The 20,497-nt window shown below is 41.3% G+C and overlaps 1 long non-coding RNA gene across 1 annotated transcript; it reads right to left on the reverse strand.

Annotated features, from left to right (window-relative positions):
- Window positions 1–539: 539 nt before the first annotated feature.
- LOC126418850 (uncharacterized) lies at window positions 540–17,820 on the reverse strand. The gene is made up of 4 exons (XR_007575900.1): window positions 17,777–17,820; window positions 8,445–8,531; window positions 6,505–6,641; window positions 540–769 (listed from the first exon to the last, which is right to left on the reverse strand). It is a non-coding gene; the product is annotated as an uncharacterized LOC126418850 (long non-coding RNA).
- Window positions 17,821–20,497: the final 2,677 nt, after the last annotated feature.

The following is a 20,497-nucleotide window of genomic DNA, read 5'->3' on the forward strand; positions in this document are numbered from 1 at the left end:
TTCTATCTGAACTCTCTGATTGGCATTATTTTGGTTCCCCTACGTTTTACTATAACTAATGCCCTTGGCGTGTATATTCATCGTAAACAAAATTTTCTCTTTTCTAACGAATTCTTTTTCATGTAAGTTTGTATTTTGTTGCTGGATAATATCTTTCATCAAACGGTCGTATTCTTTCTGTGGCACTTCGCTGCTTCTTTAGTTGTACTGTTTCTGTGGCACTTCGCTGCTTCTTTAGTTGTACTGGGTGAAATCCAGGTATCTATGTGTGTCATTACAATTTTTTAATACCTTAGTAATCACAGTCATAACTTCTATTTTGTTAACTTCGTATTGCACAAAGCAAGGATCAGTCGTATATGACTGAACTTGTGTGGAAACGAGGATATTTTGTTGTAGGCAGTTAGGAAAAATGTGAAAGGAAGAGCTTCTTTATTAAGACTTAAGTTTTGGGATGAATTGATAAAATAAATCAAATCATCATGAGGAAAAGAAGTACTTTATTTCCAATAGAATTGTGGAAATTAATATTCGTTCGAGTTATTTCTGCATGTGGTGCTGTTATCACTAGTATTATTGAAAGAGCGACAGATATCGTAGCAAATAATCTGCATTTATTAGTGAAGATGTTATCATTACTACGGTAGTGAACAGCAACAGGCCTGGAATTGTCAGTAGCCGTTGTACGTCAGTGAGGTTGTTGGTTGGTAAGAGCTCATCCACCTTCTTGCGTCGTGGTTTAGCCCCTAGATGGACGAAGCGTTGAAAGCTAGAGAGGAGGACAAGAAAAAGGACTTGGTTATTACTTTGTTTCTATCATATCTCGAGCCATCATCACGTTCCACAATTAACTTCTTATATCAACGAATGTAGCATAAGAATTGCAGAAAATACACAAGGACCTGTATGTTACGTTTGCAGGAAGTGTCTCCTTAGCTATTTTGTTGCTGTGCACGTCTATAGCAGAGAGATAGGATCAGCAACAGACCGTCTGTACACGCATCGTGCACAAATGTCAATCAGTATTTTATAAATGGGGTTGTTTGCTTCGTTCTCACCCATCGTTGTTGGCAAAGTGTATGAATACTGCATAGCTTTCAATTGCGAAAGGCGGCATACAGCAATAAACGTTTTTGACCAAGGCATAGTCTTTTGATATCTCTTCTTAGTTTGACACAACAGAAAGTCTATGTGTCGAGGAGGCATCACAGAAAAACTATTACGGTTCAAGTAAGTGTTGTATTATCGTCGTGGGTGAAGAGTTAACAATTAACTATTTCAAACTGACAATAGGCAAAGATTCATGATTTACATTGTGGAAACGTCAAGAATTATGCCGCGATGGACATAATACCGTTCCAGTGGTGCCGGATTTTAATTTATTATGATGTTCAAAAGCTTATTGTGTGATTTCTTTTCCAGTTTACCGTCTCTGAAGCTTATCTTATTGAGGAGTTGAATGACTGCGAGGTTGTTTTTATAGCAAGCAGTGGATTTTAATAAATATAGCGAAACCTAACACACACAGACACACACACACACACACACACACACACACACACACACATATATATATATATATATATATATATATATATATGCTTCGAGGTAAGTAAAACTGAGTTCAGAATTTAAAATAAGTATGAATGTTACTATGTCGGAAGTTTAAATGAAGTGTTGTATCAACCGGCATTGCTGCCGACGTCGGGCGAGGAATGTATGACTACAGCCGTGTCTGTTACTGAAATGACGTTTGTAGACAAGTTCACATTACTTTCATTCTTCGAAGAACTGGAACCGTCCTCCCTACATCTAAATTCCTCCGGCACCAACGGGGAAGGTGTACCTTACACCCATCTCTCGTAAGTACTATAATCTAGTCATGTACTTCATATTTAAAAATTTTGAAAGAAATGTATACTGGTTCCCAAGAATACTTCTGCCGTATTCTACAGTACTTTTAAACCTTTATCATTTAAAGTTAATTCAGAAATTTAAGTTGTAGTGATAAATTTAGTTGTAGTAGTATATTAGTAGTCCAGACGACTTGCTACAACGACAGTCATATTAAATATTTTCAACTTCTGAACGCTAGTTACACGTCATCTATTTAAAATGTAGGCTGTTAGTAAAAGTCCACAACAGCTAAGATTATCTGTACTGTTTTTTAACTTTTTGTTTTCGTGGTGCTGTTGATGAACAAGATAGAATCGAGTTTAATAAGCTGTAGGTAGAGACAACATTGGGTAAGGGCGGTAATGAGAATAGAATTAGTGCAGAAATGTTTCGGGTGAATGAGTACCAACCATGTTAAGTGAGTTTGCCAGTTGGTACGTAAGGGAAAATGTGCAATGTCTTAGTGACTAGCTGCACGGAACGGAAACTGTTTTAATTATTATGTCTGACATGTGCAGCAGGACAGCAGGATTTACTGCTACTGTTCCTTTCATTTGCGTTATATGCGGAAAAAAGCTGTGTATGCTTTGACTCACGCAGTTAAATTTCCCTAGTCAGCGAGAATTGTTACCGGAATAACGATTAAACTTGAAAAATTCCATCATTGGTTTCAGATGTGTGTACATGTAAGATGGAAAATTCGGACGAGATGTTATTACTAAGCGACTCCGATTAAATACCACTATTTAACTTCAAATTCCGCGTGAGAGTGGGAAGTCATTTAGCAGTATCGCAAACTTTGGGCTGTTATTTGATAAAACATTCGAGCCAGAGGGTAGCTTTACAAAGCACAAATATGTAAATTTTGTGAGCTTGCGATACCATTGGTAATTCCGTTGGGGGCAAGGAAGACGTCGAGATCGATCACTTGTCAACCGAGGAGGCCATATACTTACCGGATTTCTTTCCTGACGTTCACACTGATGACTTGGGAGCGACGAAACTGATGTCAGTTATAACGTGAAGAAAAGGTAACAGTCATACCGACTCTTACCCTCACGGATGACACAACCTTAGCCAATATCGGTTAGTTGATACGTGAAGGAATAATTAGACTTTGTGTCATCATTATATTGACTAATATTTTTAGTTCTGAAAAGATGAGGCGGGGTTTGGCCAGCAGCTGATTACAGAGACCTGAATTACAAAGTAATCCTCCAGTCTATTACACTACGAGACTTCCATTCATGTTTTCGTGCTACGATAAGTCAGAGATATTTATTACACTGGACCTAAACCAGGCTTATATCAGATACCGCTTGCAGAAGCGTCTAAGGCATTCACAGCCTTCACAGTGCACTAAAACTTATATGAATGTAACTGAGTTTTGTTCAGGCCTTCAGCTGCGGTGTTGTGCCTGCATTTACCATAATGAAATGAAGTCAGAGTTACACAGATACGGTTACAGGATTCCTTTATAAATAGCCTTTCAAACGCGATTACATTCACTTTATTGAGAATACGAGGAAGTCATTGTAACTAGACTGATAAACGATCTTAGTGATACACTTTATGCATAACATATTATAACTTTATTTTTTTTTTCGAGTAATTCCTGTCACGATTTGCATATTTTTCAGCATCGATCAAGATCGATTCAAGAGAGTTTCACGTGCGCATTTCAAACATCGCTGTAATCATTTTCGTGACTACTAGATTTTTAAAAAAGAAGACACTATAGCCAATTTATGAAGCACATGCAGCGATAGACCACTTCTGCGAGAAATTTTTTCTCAGGTTTCACTTCAGCATATGCATTTACTGAGTCGTTTAAACAAAATAAGTCTTGAGAATTATTTCACAGTAAAGGTTCAGCCTCTTATTCATTTACACAGCATCACTTCTAGTCATTTCTTTCCCTGTTGCACTCGCAAATAGAGCGAGGGCAAAACTACTGTCTACAAGCCTCCACACTAGACCCAGCTTCTGTTGTCTCATCTTCGTGGTCCTTGCACGAAACGTACGATGGCGGCAATAGAATAGTTCTGCTGTCAGCCTTAAAACCGAGTTCTCTAAATTTCTGGGATGGTGCCTCGAGGGAAGTGCGCCGTCTGCCCTCCGAGGTTCTCATTTGAGTCCACAAAGTATATTTCCCTGCTGATCGAACCATCCGGTAACAAATCTAACACCACGAATCTGAATTATTGCGATGTTTTCCTTTAACCCGACCTGGTGAGTATCCCAAGCACATGAGCAGTACACAAGAAAGGGTCGCGCCAGCGTTCTATATGCCGCCTCCGTTATAAATGAGCTACATTTACCCAAAATCCTTCCAATAAACCGAAGTCGATCATTCGCCTTTCCTGCTAAAAACCTGACCTGATCGTTCCATTTCATATTGCTTTGTAAATTTTCGCCTAGATGTTGAATCGATGAGTGTGTTATGCAGCACACGACTAACTCTGTATTCTAAAGTTACAGGAATTGTTTTTTTCCTACTCGATCACATTATCTTATATCTTTCTAAATTTAAAGCACGTTGCAACTCATCACACCAACTAGAAATTCTGTTTACGTCATCTTGCGTCGTCCTACAGCCAGTCAACGTCGACACCTTGCCGTACATCACAGAATCATCAGCAGAAAGACGTAAATCTCTGTAGCCTGTCCGATCACTTACGTATATAGGGAATAAAAGCTGTGAAATCATGCTCCCCAGAGACATTCCTGACAATGCACTTGTCTCTGGTAAACGCTTGCCGACAAGGAAAACGCACTGGGTTGTATTACTCAAATAGTATAGGCTCAAATGGCTCTGAGCCTATGGGACTAAACATCTGATGTCATCAGTCCCCTAGAACTTAGAACCAGTTAAACCTAACTAACCTAAGGACATTACACACATCCATGCCCGAGGGAGGATTCGAACCTGCGACCGTGGTGGTCACGCGGTTCCAGACTGTAGTGCCTAGAACCGCACGGCCACCTATGGCAGGCCACGCAGCTTATGGGAACATTAATCATATCGACCGTGGATCTCTGGAGCGTAGTTCTCATAAACGCTGTAACAACAAATAATCAGTGAACCAACATCTGAGCAAAGATCTAGAAACTTATTAATAAGTTCATGGCTCATATACGAATAATACAAAACTTTCAGTTATGTCAAATATTCATCCACAGGTATGATGCTGGCTGGTGCTACGAAGGATACAGAAAATTGCTCAACCGGGGAAAGCAATAAGTCTGCAATGCAAAAATATGGCATACCTTAGGTGGCACTGTACGAGAGCTTAGATTACGTGGAAGAATCTCCGTAGCTTGGGTGAAGGACAGAAAAAGCCAGCTGACAAGGTGAACAAGTTCTTTCAGCTTTAATCAGCCCAAAGGCTAATAAGAACTACTTTCTGAAAGAAAATTAAGGCTAAATGACCCTGATCCTTACTACTTAAACCACGTTACAGCACGTGAAATTAGAAAAGCTGTAATGAGAATCCCTTCTGAAGCAATAGGTATCGACACTATTAGGCGTACCATTTTCCAAAATATACCACACGGCATCGTGCCAGCCTCGGCTAACCTTCACTGGCGGAAAAAGTCGCAACACCAAGAAATAGTTGTGAGACATCAGAGCTACTCTAAATACACGCTGTAGCAGCCGTGAGCACTAGTTACTTTTGATAGTGGACACGGTGTGCTGCTGCTAGTCAAGAACGCGTTTATGGTGACTAGGTTTGAACGAGGTCGTGTAATATAGTACTAGAAGCTCCGATACTGTAGAAAGACTTGGCAGAACGTAGCCACTCTGCGGTACTGCTGACATCGGTCGTCACGAGATTAAACAGTCGCAAGAAGATCGGTCTCCGGATGGCTACGTGGCACTACGAAGACCATCCGTTCGGCGTGTAGTTCTGGGGCATATTTCAGCAGCGGTTGACATCATAGCGCCATAGAAAGCTGTTATAAATCTGTTACTTCAAGGACAGCTCTGAGCCAGACGCCTTGTAGCGTGCATTCCGCTGTGCCCAAACCATTGGACAGCGCGGTGGCAGTCTGTCGTGTTTTCTGGTGAAAGCAGGTTCTGTCTCTTTGCCAGTGACGGCTGTGTGTTGGTTACTGGGACATCATTTGAGGGCCTGCGGCCAACCTGTCTACTTTCTAGACGCAATGGACCTATACGTAGAGTTATGGTCTGCGATGCGATTTCATATATCAGATGGAGTACTCTTATGGCTATCCAACGCACTCTGACAGCAAATCTGTACGTCAACCTGTAGATTGAACCTATTGTGTTGCCATTCATGAACAGCGTTCCAGGGTGTATTTCCCACATACAGTTGTTTTCACTCAACATGCTCTACAAAGTGTCGACATGTTGCCCCAGCCTGCTCTATCATCACATCTGTCTCCAATCGAACACATATGGAGCATCATCACACAACAGCTCCACCGTCCTCCACATTAATTATTCTTGGTGTTGTGACACTTTTTCCGTCAGGGTATTTAAATTTGCCTTCGAGTTTGGGACACAACGCCTTCAATGAGTAAGAAGTAAAGTTCAGACTACTCCTAAAAAAAACCACATGCACTTGGTGATAAACTAATTACCAGATAATACCAAAACGCTGGATTATACACTTCGCTAACGTTGTTTTCCAGGGGTATCGGCTTGCTATTTGCTGTGGTCGCTGAGGCGGGAAGTGGCGCTCGTAGACTTTGACGGGGCAGGTCCCTCCCATCGCGTCCTGTGCAGGAAAGTTGAGTTAGTTACTGCTGAGTATTTTCCTGGAAGTAAAAGTGTTTACAATCGCTTCTTTCAGCTACCCGATGACGTGGTAATCCACTTACGGATGCTGAAAGCAGGAGCTACAATCACCTACATTCTACCAGCTCTACTTTAGTGTTCGTTTCTGGTGCAGGCAACAACACGCCGAAATCTACATCTTTTGCTGTGAGTTTTGTGCGCGTCGGTGCGTTTCCGTCAATTAAGGAAAGTGCGTTCTGATTAGCTTACGATGTTAGTGCAATGAGGTGTAATTTGTGGTTCGGGACGTTTACCTTTGTTTTCTGCATGCAAATTGCCCGGAGTATAAGTTATCATTAGTTTGTCTGTCTGGTGTTTTTTACTATCAATTGTGCATTGAGATCTCTGGATTTGCGGAATTTGCCTGATAGCTTGTACTGATAGCCTATATCAGGGATTGCACGATTAGTTGAGAGAGTGTACTGACGGGGAATCAATTACGCACATCACTCTGTGGTTCTGTTTAAACGGTTATGAACCGGGACTGAGCAAGGATGTACTATTTTTTGGAATTTTGTGGTAAGTTCCTATATGACCAAACTGCTGACGTTATCGGTTCCTAGGCTTACACACTACTGAATATAATTTAAAATAAGTTACGGTAAGGACTACACATACACCCATTCCCAAGGGAGGACGCGAATCTCCGACGGAGAGAGTCGCGCGAACCTCACTCGATCAAGTTTGTATCTGTTCGGATTCACCGAGAACTCGAGTTAACGATATCCATGTTCGAGCGAGCACTGAGTTTCACTGTATGTGTTTTATGAAGTTTTCTAAACGCCGTTAAGTGTGTGCGTATTTAAGTGTTACCTTTTGTTGGCAAGAGTACGATAAGAACTGCATTGTGTTTTCGCATTGCACGTTATTTACTGTCAAATACTGAAATGTGGCAATAAGGAAAAACGTATGTTGGTCACTGCGGTTCAGCTGGATAAGGTAAGGTTAGTGCCGTCTTTGGGTAAATGGGTTTTTGTACGAAAATTGTAAGTGATATCTTACGACAAACGGCCTTACTTGTAAGAGGCGGATACGTTAAGAGTTAGTTTGGTTGTAGTTTGGTGAGTTTCCACTATTACTAATTCATAGCAACGATTACGACAAACCGGGCTCAGGTAATACCTGTTAAGTGTGCAACTTGTTCGGCTATTGACGGTGTTAATTGTTACCTGTGATAACCATTTAACCCATATTATAATCAATACCACGAGGCAGCTGTGTTTCTTCGAAACAGCTTAGACCGATTTGCGGACACTAATAATTACCAACTATAAGATAAGTAACTGAAGTGTGTTGTCTGCCTCACTTTTTGGTATTCTTTGGTGTCAGAATTTTACTTTCTTGCAAATATAGTTTCACATGTTAGTGTCAAAATTTTTTTCTAGGGCACTTCTTTACGTTTTAAAGGTGCTGCAAATTTTATTTAATTAATAGTCGTGCTCAAACTGTAAGGATTGACATAAATTCATCGCTTGAAAATAAAATCGCTGATTAAAAGCAAAGTAACATATGTAATTTTTCATCATAAAAATATGACCTTGAAAATATATTTAAAACTTAGCAGTAAATATTTTAAACTACCACAAGCGCCAACAAATATCAGTACTTATTAATTGTATAAAAATAGCAACGAAGAATTGAAAAGAATATGAGCATAAATATCGCATAATTTTTGGAATACTCAATTTTAAAAAATATTTCTTTTAGTATATTTTTCAGACCTATGTAGTGCTAATATACAAACCAGACTGCAGTTTGTCTTCTGCAACCGGAGGCCCTCCTGCCAGCCCTAGGCACTCCTCGGGACATACCACCTGTGCAGAGATGGCTCCTGCGCAAAGGAATTGTTTTGTAGTTTTCATATGTTTCATACAACGCATTTGCACCAGTACATTCATCATTCACAACAGAAAATTGAACTTATTTAGATGAGAGACCTAAACAGATACTAAATGTTCACTTTACACATCAAAAGTCTCACAGTACTATATCTCGATGCTTTTCCTGTATTTACTATGGTCAACTGACCTCTGAGTTGTGAGAAAACAGTTCCAGAATCTGTAATAATTTACCAAACTGTCATCCATTCAATGGGAATTACATTCACTTCTGTGTCTATAAGAGTAATTTAACTTAATTCGAAGCGTGAACAGAAACTTACTAGGAGAAACTCTCTCCACAATATAGCTAAGAAGATTGGGTAGTCGCAACATTTTGAGATTGTTGCTGCTACACCCCACGCATCTCACTGCATGCAATAAACACTTACAGATGTAGAATGAGAATTTCACTCTGCAGCGAAGTGCGTGCTGATGTGAAACTTCCTGACAGATTAAAACTGTGTGCCAGACCGAGACACGAAATCGGGACCTTTGCCTTTCGCGGGCAAGTGCTCGACCAGCTGAGCTATCCAAGCACTGCTCACGCCCCGTCCTCACAGATTTACTTCTGCCAGTACCTCGTCTCCCACTTTCCAAACTTTACAGAAGCTCTCCTGCGAACCTTGCAGAGTGAAAATCTCATTCTGGAAACATCCCCCAGGCTGTGGCTAATCCATGTCTCCGCAATGTCCTTTCTTTCAGGAGTGCTAGTTCTGCAAGGTTCGCAAAAGAGCTTTCGTAAAGTTTAGAAAGTAGGAGACGAGGTACTGGCAGAAGTAAATCCGTGAGGACGGGGCGTGAGTCGTGCTTGGGTAACTCAGATGGTAGAGCACTTGCCCGAGAAAGGCAGAGGTCCCGATCGAGTCTCGGTCAGGCACGCAGTTTTAATCTGCCAGGAAGTTTGTTACAGAGGTAGCTGCAGCGAAAGTTTGACAGTGTAAAACATATGGTAATATTTAAGCAACAGAACTCTGAGGGCATAATTTAATATCCATTGTCTACTCCACACAGCACAAATTTAGTCACACAACTTGGAGGAACGTTAGATATATCGATCGTGACAGTCCAAAGCGGACTGCCTACAGCATGGTTCACAAAGATATGCAAATATTTTAATATGTTACTCTGCAAGTACAAGTAAAGAAAAAAGTTCAAATGAAGATAGGTCCGCAAATGTTAATTTACGGCTAATAGTAGCTTTTCCGTGTAATTTAGCAAGTTCGTTAATGTGAAACCATAGCAAAACCTTTTTTAGATTAAAGTAAGGCACGATTTCAGATTTTTGTTGTTGTTATTGGTCTCCTGAATCTAATAAAACATGTCCCAGACGTGCAGTAGTTTTCCAGAACATCCAACATGAATTCACAGGTGCTATTGTATTGATGAAAGTAGATTATCAGACATATTCACACAGTTTCATTTAACGTTATTACCCCGTTTTTTTTTAAATTAAGTTCTCTACTACTTATGTTGAAAACGTTGTGCATAGTCTGGAATTTAAACAACGAATTAGGAAAAGTAGTTAATAAATTAAAATTTCACGAAATTACGTCTTTACTTCTCTGGATGTTATGGAAAACTACTGCAGATACACGTCTGGTACATGTTTTATTAGATCCGCTTGATCAATAAAAACAAAACGAATGGAAATCACGCTTTGCTTTAACCTCGTACAGTCATGGCTTCAAATTAGCGACGTTGCTAAATTCCCGACAAAATATTTTACTAGCCACAACGCCGTAACTAAACATTTTCGGACGTGTGTTTATCTGCACTGTTTTCTTTAGTTTCACTTATAGAATAACATAGGAAAATATTAGCATATCTTCGTGAATCACCCTATAGAAATACAAAGGCTCCAAATAAACAGTGCTTCCAAGAAAGTTGCTAAATTTTTGAGCTTCTGTTTCATGGCTCCATACAAAAAACATTCAATTCAGTATAACAATACGAGCCCTGCGTTCTGTTAAAGGATTTCTGTAGCTTTGGTAAAAGTCAGAAAAAATCAATAGCTGTATATCACATCATAGCTAATAAACTTGTACAACTTATACCGCAAATATCAGTCGGAATTAAGTAAGCACCCGGTACCAACTGATGACTTGAGATATGCCACTGACAAACGTGCGGCTACCATAACGACACTGCTTGAGTTCGGCAAAGTATTTGATGCACAAGAAATTGGTCCAGCGCGTGAGAAAAATAGACAATTACATACACATACTTCTGTAGCTACTCTGATTTCTCTTACTTTATTAAGATGGTCATTTCTCTCTATGTAGGTAGGTGACTCTAAAATAATTTCACATTAAGGGAAAATATTGGTGACTGAAATTTCGTGAGAAGATCCCGTCGCAGTGAAATCGCCATTCGTTTAATGACTTGCAAAGGACGTATAAGGGTACTGTAAGCAGTCTCTTTAGTAGAAATGTTATACCTTCTAAGTCTTGGTGAAGTACAGTCCATGTGGTGTCTTCCCCATAACATTACCTATCTGGTCTTTCCAATTTAAATTGTCCTTAACGGTAATTCACAGATACTTAGTTCAACTGGAAGCTTTTAAATTTGTGTAATTTCTGGTGTAAACAAAATTTAATGGCTTTCTTTTCTTACTCATTTGGGTGACCTTATGTTTATCTAATCTGAGACCATTGTCACTTTTCGCACAATGCTGACACAGTGTCGGTTTTGGAAATGGTTTGGATATTCTAAAGACTTCACTAGAGGGCAAACGATAGCTTCTTCTACAAACAGTCTAACAGGGCTACAAAGATTGCCTCCTAAAATGTTTACATAGGTTAGGGAGGGCAGAAGACTGTAACTCTTATTTTGGGAAAGCCAGATAATAGTTCTGTTTTATCGAAGCCGGACGAGTTTTTCTTCATAGAGTTACCACAACCGTTACTGAAGAAAAAGAACGAGATTGAATTGAAATAGTTCTATTTTACTCGATGATTTTCTGTAGATTACTACGAACTGTGACCTATTTGATAGGAACGCACGAGTCTAGTCACGTAACTGAGGTGATGCATCATAGACAAGCAATTGATTAGAAGTCTTTTATGAGGAACAGTGTTAAAAGCCTTCTGGAAGCCTAGAAATATGGAATCAATTTGAGATCCCTCGTCGACAGCACTCATTATTACTTGCGAATGAAGAGCTGGTTGCGTTTCACAAGAACGAATTTTCTGAAAACGCGCTGACAATGCGTCAATGGATATCAGGCATATGAATATCGATCTTTCTTCAGTGTTGCAAAAACTACAACTTAGAGTACGTGTGTTGACGTCGCAGGTATTATTTGTAACTGACCAGAAATTATTAACTTTCATGTTACACAAACTACTGATTTCGTTTCATCTTGACGGTATCCAAATACCATGTATCAGAAGATGGTAAAAATGAAGAGTGAAATTTCGCAGCGGCAGCTCAGCTAGACAGAAATGCTGTCGCCACATCCAAGAAGACGTACATTACGCAATGAGTTATTAGAACGAAACTGCCCTATTATGATGTAATCCATACCGGCACCAGTAGTTGTAATGCTAGATGATTAGAATTGACCATGAACGAATGTGTGTTACATCCAACTTGTCCCCAATATGAGCACGCCAGTGCTTCGCTGCCCTGTTAATGATTCCGTCTAAACAAGTTACGTGACTAACATAACCTCTGTCTACATCAACTCCCCAGGGTGCAAGCACACTTTTTACCTCGTGTGACGTCGTGTGCTGTCAATACTACGCCACCTGAGTCCACATGTGGAATTTGGCGGTAGCCCCTTGTGACTACGCTGCAAATCTACGGCCGGCTTTGAGACACGACCTCCTCAGCCCACGCCGCTTGTACCGCCACGAAAGCGACTTAATAGACGACCCACCGCTCTCTAGAGTAGTCTAGTCTAGTCTTTCTGTTGTTCCGCTCTCTCTGTCTAGTCTAAGCGTTGTCGTTCAGCCTTTGTTACTACTGCGGACATCGGACTCGACGTATCTCACCGACTTGTGTTGGATATTACGCCGGACTTGCTGGGAATCACGTTCAGTTTAGAGATGTATCTAACACTACCCTATGAATCTCGTTATTTGTGTCCCTGTCACAGAAGCCACCACGTCCTTGACCTCCACAAGTTTTTGGTCAACCAGACATCTCACATGAGAGGCCAAGCGTTGTCACTGAGGCGGAAAAGGTCATGGGATATCGTGCCGGATGTCCTGTTGCCCAGTGAAGTGCAGTAACTCGTTTTAGCATGGAATCAAAAAGTCGTTGGAAGTCTCAATTACGTGAAGAAATTAAGGCTTGTGCTAGTAAAAGTAGTGAAGAAATTAGATCTGTTGCACAAGAATTAAGTAATATACAAGCAGCCACGACAGAATCACTTAGACACGAAATTAGTGCAGTCGCTAAACAATGCTCTGAAAACACAGCACCTTTACGCGAGGAGTTTAAATTAATGTCAGCAGAACTTTCGCGCACACTGGATGCAAGTAGATGCGAAATTCGACCTACAGAACAGTCAAATTGATGAACGTTTTAATCATCACCTACAAAACAATGAAACGCGTTACCGTCAATTCATACAGGAGCAAAATAAAGTAAAACGACAAGTCATGGAAACAATTACCGCACAGAGACAGGAAGATAAACGTAAATTGTTTACGAAAGCAAAAACATACGTAGACAACAATATTGCTACAGTATCAGACGAAATTAATACTATCAAACAGTTGAACACCGAATTGCGTGATGAAATTTCCGATGTTAAAACAAAAACAGATACACTTACAGTAGACTTTCAGACAGTGACCGACAGACTTGAACAATTAGAATTAATACAGTATCCCGATGCCATCAAAGCAGACGTTAAAAACTTGAATGAAACCACACGTAAGATACAAAAACAAATTAATGCTTGTGACACTAAAAACGATGAACAGGTAAAAATACTGACTGAAAAATATGATGAATTGGCCAGTCGTATTGACGTTATTGAAAGTAATAATGACAGAAAATCAGACGATACTTCACCGATTTCGTTTAATCAAACACCTGGATTCCACACACCGTTCGGTGGCTTGCGGAGTATAAATGTAGATGTAGATGTACTACAGTAGGTCTGCGTGCGGAGACGAATGCAGAATAACAGTAGCAGCAAGCGCTACATGCGGACACTGCGACAGCTAGACCAAACCACAACATTGCACTACAGCCACACTCGTAAACACAGTTGTCATCGTAAACATGTCCCTGCAGTTGCTGCTCGCCGACCGTGGCCCGTGTTTGTTACAACACGCAACTGAACGTCGGAGGTTTCAAGCGTCAACTTTAGGTTACAACATCTCCGGATGTAATTAACATTTTACAATGCAACAAACGGCACTGATTACTTATTTGTTTATATGTTCAGATGTGCTAACAAAACTAACGAACGGGGTTCAATTAAAAAAACCGTAGGTTTGTGTTAAAAAACATACTTCCGTGCATTTTTGTATGGTTTGTATTAAACAGTTACACTAGCCCCTCTGCTCACGTTCGGTCTGTGGAATAGGTTCGTCAGTATTTGATGAGGTTTACGAAATTTATCCAGCGATAACGTTAGGTCACTCACCCTGTATTATGTGTGTGTGTGTGTGTGTGTGTGTGTGTGTGTGTGTGTGTTTATTAAGCTCCCATTAAACATAATGCTGTCATTTTATGGAATCCGCAATATTATATCTGATCTTCAGAATCCACGCACAATATTTTCATATCCTCTCGCTTGCTACGCACGACCTACTATTCCTATAGAAACATTGAAGAGGACTTTTTTGAAGGAAACTTGATATGGTTAAATTTTGTATTGGGATACGTTTCCTCATTAGGGCATGGTTTCCGATATTAAAAAAAAAAAAGAAATACAAGACTGGTATTCAAATGCCCCTCCATCCTCACACTCATCAGTCACCGTTCAGGATTTCTAGTATATTGTTCGTGGCTCTCCCTCCTGCCACTGCAAACAAATTTCCGACTACTCGAACTATTAGCAACATTCGCCCTTTTTTGGTCCCTATTGATTGGGCTATTACGCTACTAGCATCGCTAGCATCGCAGCTATTTCGTCAACATTATTAATTTAACCATGCCTTTGTGTGTAACTAAAGGAAATCGACTTTTGTAAAATTTACGCTAAAACTAATTACTTCGACAGTTCGATCGAGACATAACCCTTACAACGACAGTAGCTTAATATTCAGAAGGCCTGACGAATACAACGATATAATTGTTCATTTTATGCTCCTAAAATTCACTAACCTCTTAGCTAAAATCTACACAGACGTTAATTTTGTAATTTGTTATTGCTCCACTAAGCCGGTAGCGTAATAAGACCAGTCAATGAAGATCAGAGAAATCTGAATAATGAGGGATGAGCGGGGGTGTGAAGGGGCATTTGGAGGTCACGTTTGTACGTTTTTCTTCAATATCTTGCAAATCGATGGCTCCAGCGAAAACGAATTCCCGTACAGCATTTAACTACATGAAGTTTCCTACAAAAAGGTCTCTTCATTTTTTACTGTCAGACTGATATTTTCTGCATAGCGACCGATAAAATATCAAACGTCGTTCGTGGATTTTGAAGGCCGGTTCAGGTTGGCGGGCTGCATAAAACAGCAGCGGTTGGGGCAGCTGAGAATGAAGCTCACAAACTGATATTCCTAAAGCTATGGAGGAAAGTGCAAAACATTCGCTTCCGATTGATGAATATGTGATTTGTGACTTCACCGCACAGCTGGAAAAGGCACAGATAGTAAATGGGAAACATATCGACACCAGGACATGCAGTCTTTGGGAACTGCAATCCGGTACTCAGTTGGATAGGAAACATGCCTTACAGACAGGTGGGTGATGTATCAGGATTTGGGAGAGCAGGTGTAGTTGGGCTCAAAGAAGCTGGTTCGAGTAATCACAGAATCGCTCGAAATTTGAAGAGCAGCGATGCCACTAAATTACGATGTTGTTAGGAATGGGGAACCATGTCGAACACAGCATCAAGAAGGAAGCACTCGACTTGGAGAGACAACAGAACGTGAGGCACAAGAAATCGTCAGAGAGGCAAACAGTCCCGGTGTCATCATTATCATGGATCCGACGTGCAACTGGTGTTTCAGTGACCACAACGACCTGTAACAGGTGGCTCACAGAAAGTGGGCTCAGCTCACCGCGACCCTTGTGCCAACAGCCATAGATAGTCCTCAGATCACCAACAGCCCGTTTTCAGTGGTGTCGGGCAAATTCGACCTGTAATCTCACTGACTGGATTAGAAGTGTCTACACTGATGAGTCCCACTACGAACTGACCCAGATGATCAGTGGAGACGTTCTTGCAGACACCCATTGATGGGTGTGCCATTTAATTTCATAGCAGAACCACTTTGAGTGTCATCCACGGCAACCGTACAGCACATTCTATGCCCGTTTTCTTGCCGTTTATGGCACGTCAACATGAGCTTACATGTCAGCTAGATAACGCCCTCCTGCACACGGCGAGACTTTCTGCTGCTTGCCTTCGTGCTTTCCTAAACATACCTTACCAAGCAAGGAGCATTATTGGAAAGACATCCTAGCAAGTCGGTATTTTGAATATCTAAAGCGCAATTTGGACTGCATTTGCCAAGATGTCCCTCAGGAGGACATCCAACAATTCTGTGAAACAATGTCAAGACTAATAACTGCTCACGTAAGCGCCAGAGGTGGACCAAAGCGTAAACGACTTGCTCAATTTATGAAGCTTTTCCTCTTGAATAAACTATCAAATTTTTCCTGAAGCTGCAATCATTTGTTTGGCTGTACACACACATTACATCGACCGATATCCGTCCCATCCCTTCGTGATAGATCCCTCTTTGTCTTAGAGTGTATTTGTGAAGTAATTCTGGCAAGGAGATTGTATGTTTTGAGAGTAGTAGCAGTCAATTTCATAACAAATAACCTTTTCGTTCTAAATCAAGGCGGGAGGAATATAAGAATTTTTTATCTGCAAACGTGAGAACTAAAATTATTCGACACAATGGAAGAGACACAAAAGATTTAAAGCCAGTATGGTAGTGCTGTTAGTACTCAGTAAAAAGCCCTCTCCGGTAAAGAAGTAGCACATGGGCCACACTGCGTCACGGATGACCGAATATGTGCAAAATGGCTTTAGCTTCCGAACTGACTGCCGCAGGAACGCCTGTAGACCTATGTGGCGAACGCTACGAACAATACCATACAGCTACCATAATCGCTCGTCGTCTCTTTGTGTCGCATTAAAATGGAACTAAATCTTCATTTAACGAAACTGGAATATAAACACACCCGTGTGAGCACAAAACGACAAAAATTCATATGTTCATTAAAGGTATTTACGAAATATCAAGGTAGTTCATTTACTGTTTAACTTGTGGGGATTTGTATGATACCTATGTCGTAACTGCTACTTTAAATCACCGCAATAAATAATCCGTAGTATAGCCAATATGTCTTAGAAGAAAATTCTTTTCCATCGTCTTGTCATCGAAACGATATTTAAGCACAGCGTTCATTGCATTATTGAGATTTAGTGACAACACTTCAAGGAACCGTCACTTAGATATTGGTCAAACGAATTCCCCTTAATCAAATATGCTACCACAGCTCAGAAAATGTGAACATAGCAACTTCATGCTCCATTTTATTCCAAACGGCTGCTGTTTTTGGAGCTTGCGTTAACTGACTGGTATTATTAATCTCCTTTCCCAGAGTTTATTTCTAGGTAAATGGGTGCACATAGTCTGAATTTGCTGTACGCGACCCTTGCCTCATTTACCCATTACCTTTTCCTTTCTTTACACATCGGATATCATCAGAAAAAGTTAGGCCTATGGTTCCACCTGTAATATTTTGTGTCAAGCAGTATGATGCAGTTGAGTCTGACCTGTCAGTCAGTATACAAGAACAAATGAATAAAGGCTTATGTACTGATGAACGCATGGAGTGCAGTTCAGTGAAAGGTGATACATATAGAGAACGAATGGATGAACGGAGTGTCTCAAAGATTAGCATCAAGTAATAAGTTTCCAGATGTTCGCCTCTTCGAAACTTAGAGGTCAAACATCGTTATTGGTATATCTGTTTCAACTTAAAAATGCGTGTAAGAGTCAATTGTAAACGAAGTTACGTGGCTCTGTTCGGAGAACTGGCTTACCGACACAGGCGGCGACCACAATGACGACAAGGAGTGTCTTCTGCATGGCGAATAGTAGCCAGGAGTCAGAACCACCGCCTTTTATAGGCTAGTAAGTTCCCCTTGTTACGTAAAGCGAAAGTCGTCAGATAAAAGCTACCAGGCGGTTTGTACGTCACAGAAAATTATCCGTTGTTCACAAATGTGCGTGATAATAGCAGTCCGAAAAGGAAAAGGGAAATGAATTTACATGACACTGTTTGAGGGACGCGTGGCTACGCGAAAGAGCCAGAAAACAAAACGTTTACGTTTTACGAGATACGAAGTATGGTTACGTAAAGTTTTTAGTTTTTAATTTATTTATTTATATGATGCTTTGAACTAAAAGAAACACTATCGACGGCTGTCGAGTAACATACACCAAATAAATTAATACCTAATGCTACTGATCCGCCACGTTACACACTACAGTTCGGAACACTGTTGCAGAAGCGACGAAAAAAGCATATCAAATTTGAAAGAACGCGAAACCTCCAAGAGTGGCGAAGTTTTACAGAAGCTAGAAATTAAGAACCACCTCTGGCCGTAATAACTAACGGCCTTGATACGCTTGGGCATTGATTGAAACAGAACTTGGATGGCGTGTACAGGTACAGCTGCCCATGCAGCTCCAACACGATACCACAGTTCATCTTCAGTAGTGACTGACGTATGGTGACGAGCCAGTTGCTCGCCCACCATTGACCAGACGTTTTCAGTTGGTGAGAGACCTCGAGAATGTGCTGGCCAGGGCAGCAGTCGAACATTTTCTGTATCCGGAAAGGCCCGTACAGGACTTACAACATGCGATCGTGCATTATCCTGCTGAAATGTAGGGTTTCCAGGGATCGAATGAAGGGTAGAGCCACGGTTCGTAACACATCTGAAATGTAGCACCCACTGTTCAAAGTGCCGTCAATGCGAACAAGAGGTGACCGGGACGTGTAACCAATGGCATCCATACCATAACAATGGGTGATACGCCAGTAAGGCGATGACGAATAGACGCTTCCAATGTGCGTTCTCCGCGATGTCGCCAAACACGGATGCGACCATCATAATGCTGTAAAGAGAGCCTGAATTCATTCGACAAAATGACGTTTCGCCATTCGTCCACACAGGTTCGTCGCTGAGTACACATTCGCTGGCGCTCCTATCTGTGGTGAAGCGTCAATGGTAACTGCAGCCATTGTCTCCGGCCTGATAGTCCATGATGCTGCAAACGTCGTCGAACTGTTCGTGCAGATGGTTGTTGTCTTGCAAACGTCCCATCTGTTGACTCAGGGATCGAGACGTGGCTGGACGATCTGTTACAGCCATGCGGATAAGATGCCTGTCATTTCGACTGCTAGTGATACGAGGCCGTTGGGATCCAGCACGTCGTTCCGTATTAGCCTCCTGAACCTACCGATTCCATTTTCTGCTAACAGTCATTGGATCTCAACCAACGCGAGCAGCAATGTCACGATACGGTAAACCGCAATCGCGATAGGCTGCAATCCGACCTTTGTCAAAATCGGAAAAATTATGGTGCGCATTTCTCCTCCTTACACGAGGCATCACAACAACGTTTCACCAGGCAACGCCGGTCAACTGCTGTTTCTGTATGAGATATCTGTTGGAAACTTTCCTTATGTCAGCACGTTGTAGGTGTTGCCACTGGCGACAACCTTGTGTGAATGCTCTGAAAAGCTAATCATTTGCATATCACAGCATCTTCTTCTTTTCGGTTAAATTTATCATCTGTAGCACGTCATCTTCGTGGTGTAGCAATTTTAATGGCCAGTAGTGTATTATGCAAGTATAATTTCTGTGCGCATTGACCATGGCCACCTCCGCAAAACTGTCAGTAAATCAGATAGCTGAACTTCTGGAGTAGCAGATGTTGCAGCTCAGAGAAGTCATGATCAGACTGATCGCCGCGAAAGTAAACAAAACGGCGCACCACCGCCTGTTCCCGTACCGCCATTCCGACATTTGATTCTCAACAAGGGGAACGTTTAGAGTAGCACCCAGAGTTCGTCTCCCACTTCATGGCGCATCACAATGAAGGTCGAGACAGGCAACCATATCTTCTTGGAGCAGTTCGAGAGCCAGTATACCGATTATTAGCCTGAAATTCTTTTTCCAGCGTCACCATGAAAGTCTTGCTTACGTGGAAGTAATTGCTGCAATAGTGCAGTACTAAGATGAACAATTTAATGTGGCAGGTATGCGATACAAATTGGTTTGCTGTCATCAGTAACACAAGTAGACACATAAGCATAGGGTAACTGACATCAGTGCAAATTCAAGTGTGAATGTGAACATTAGTGATGCCATGATAACTGATACCATTACCCCAAAAGGTCAAATCCTCGCATACTTGATCAGGTTCTTAAGCATCCTGACCCTATCTTAAAACAGGTTTTCAAATTAGTAGAGCGTCATGTATCGTATGATAGCTCAGCAGTAGACTTTGATACTGCTCATATTTGTGCCGTTCAAACTAATGATAAACATGTCGTGGCCTTCGTTTGTGAGCTCCAGCACACGAAGTCTCGGCCAGGACAGCACCGCAACCAAACCCACTGTTCAAGGTACCAGGTCATCGAAGTTAAATTCTGCCTACGGTGTTTCACGGCATCCAGTTACCAGGAGTGCCGCAACCGAAATGCTAACTGCTGTCCCCTTGGCAAGTACAACCACGTTGCCGGCCGCGGT

The sequence above is a fragment of the Schistocerca serialis genome, chromosome 9 (genome assembly GCF_023864345.2).
Source record: "Schistocerca serialis cubense isolate TAMUIC-IGC-003099 chromosome 9, iqSchSeri2.2, whole genome shotgun sequence".
Taxonomy (NCBI): Eukaryota; Metazoa; Arthropoda; class Insecta; order Orthoptera; family Acrididae; genus Schistocerca; species Schistocerca serialis.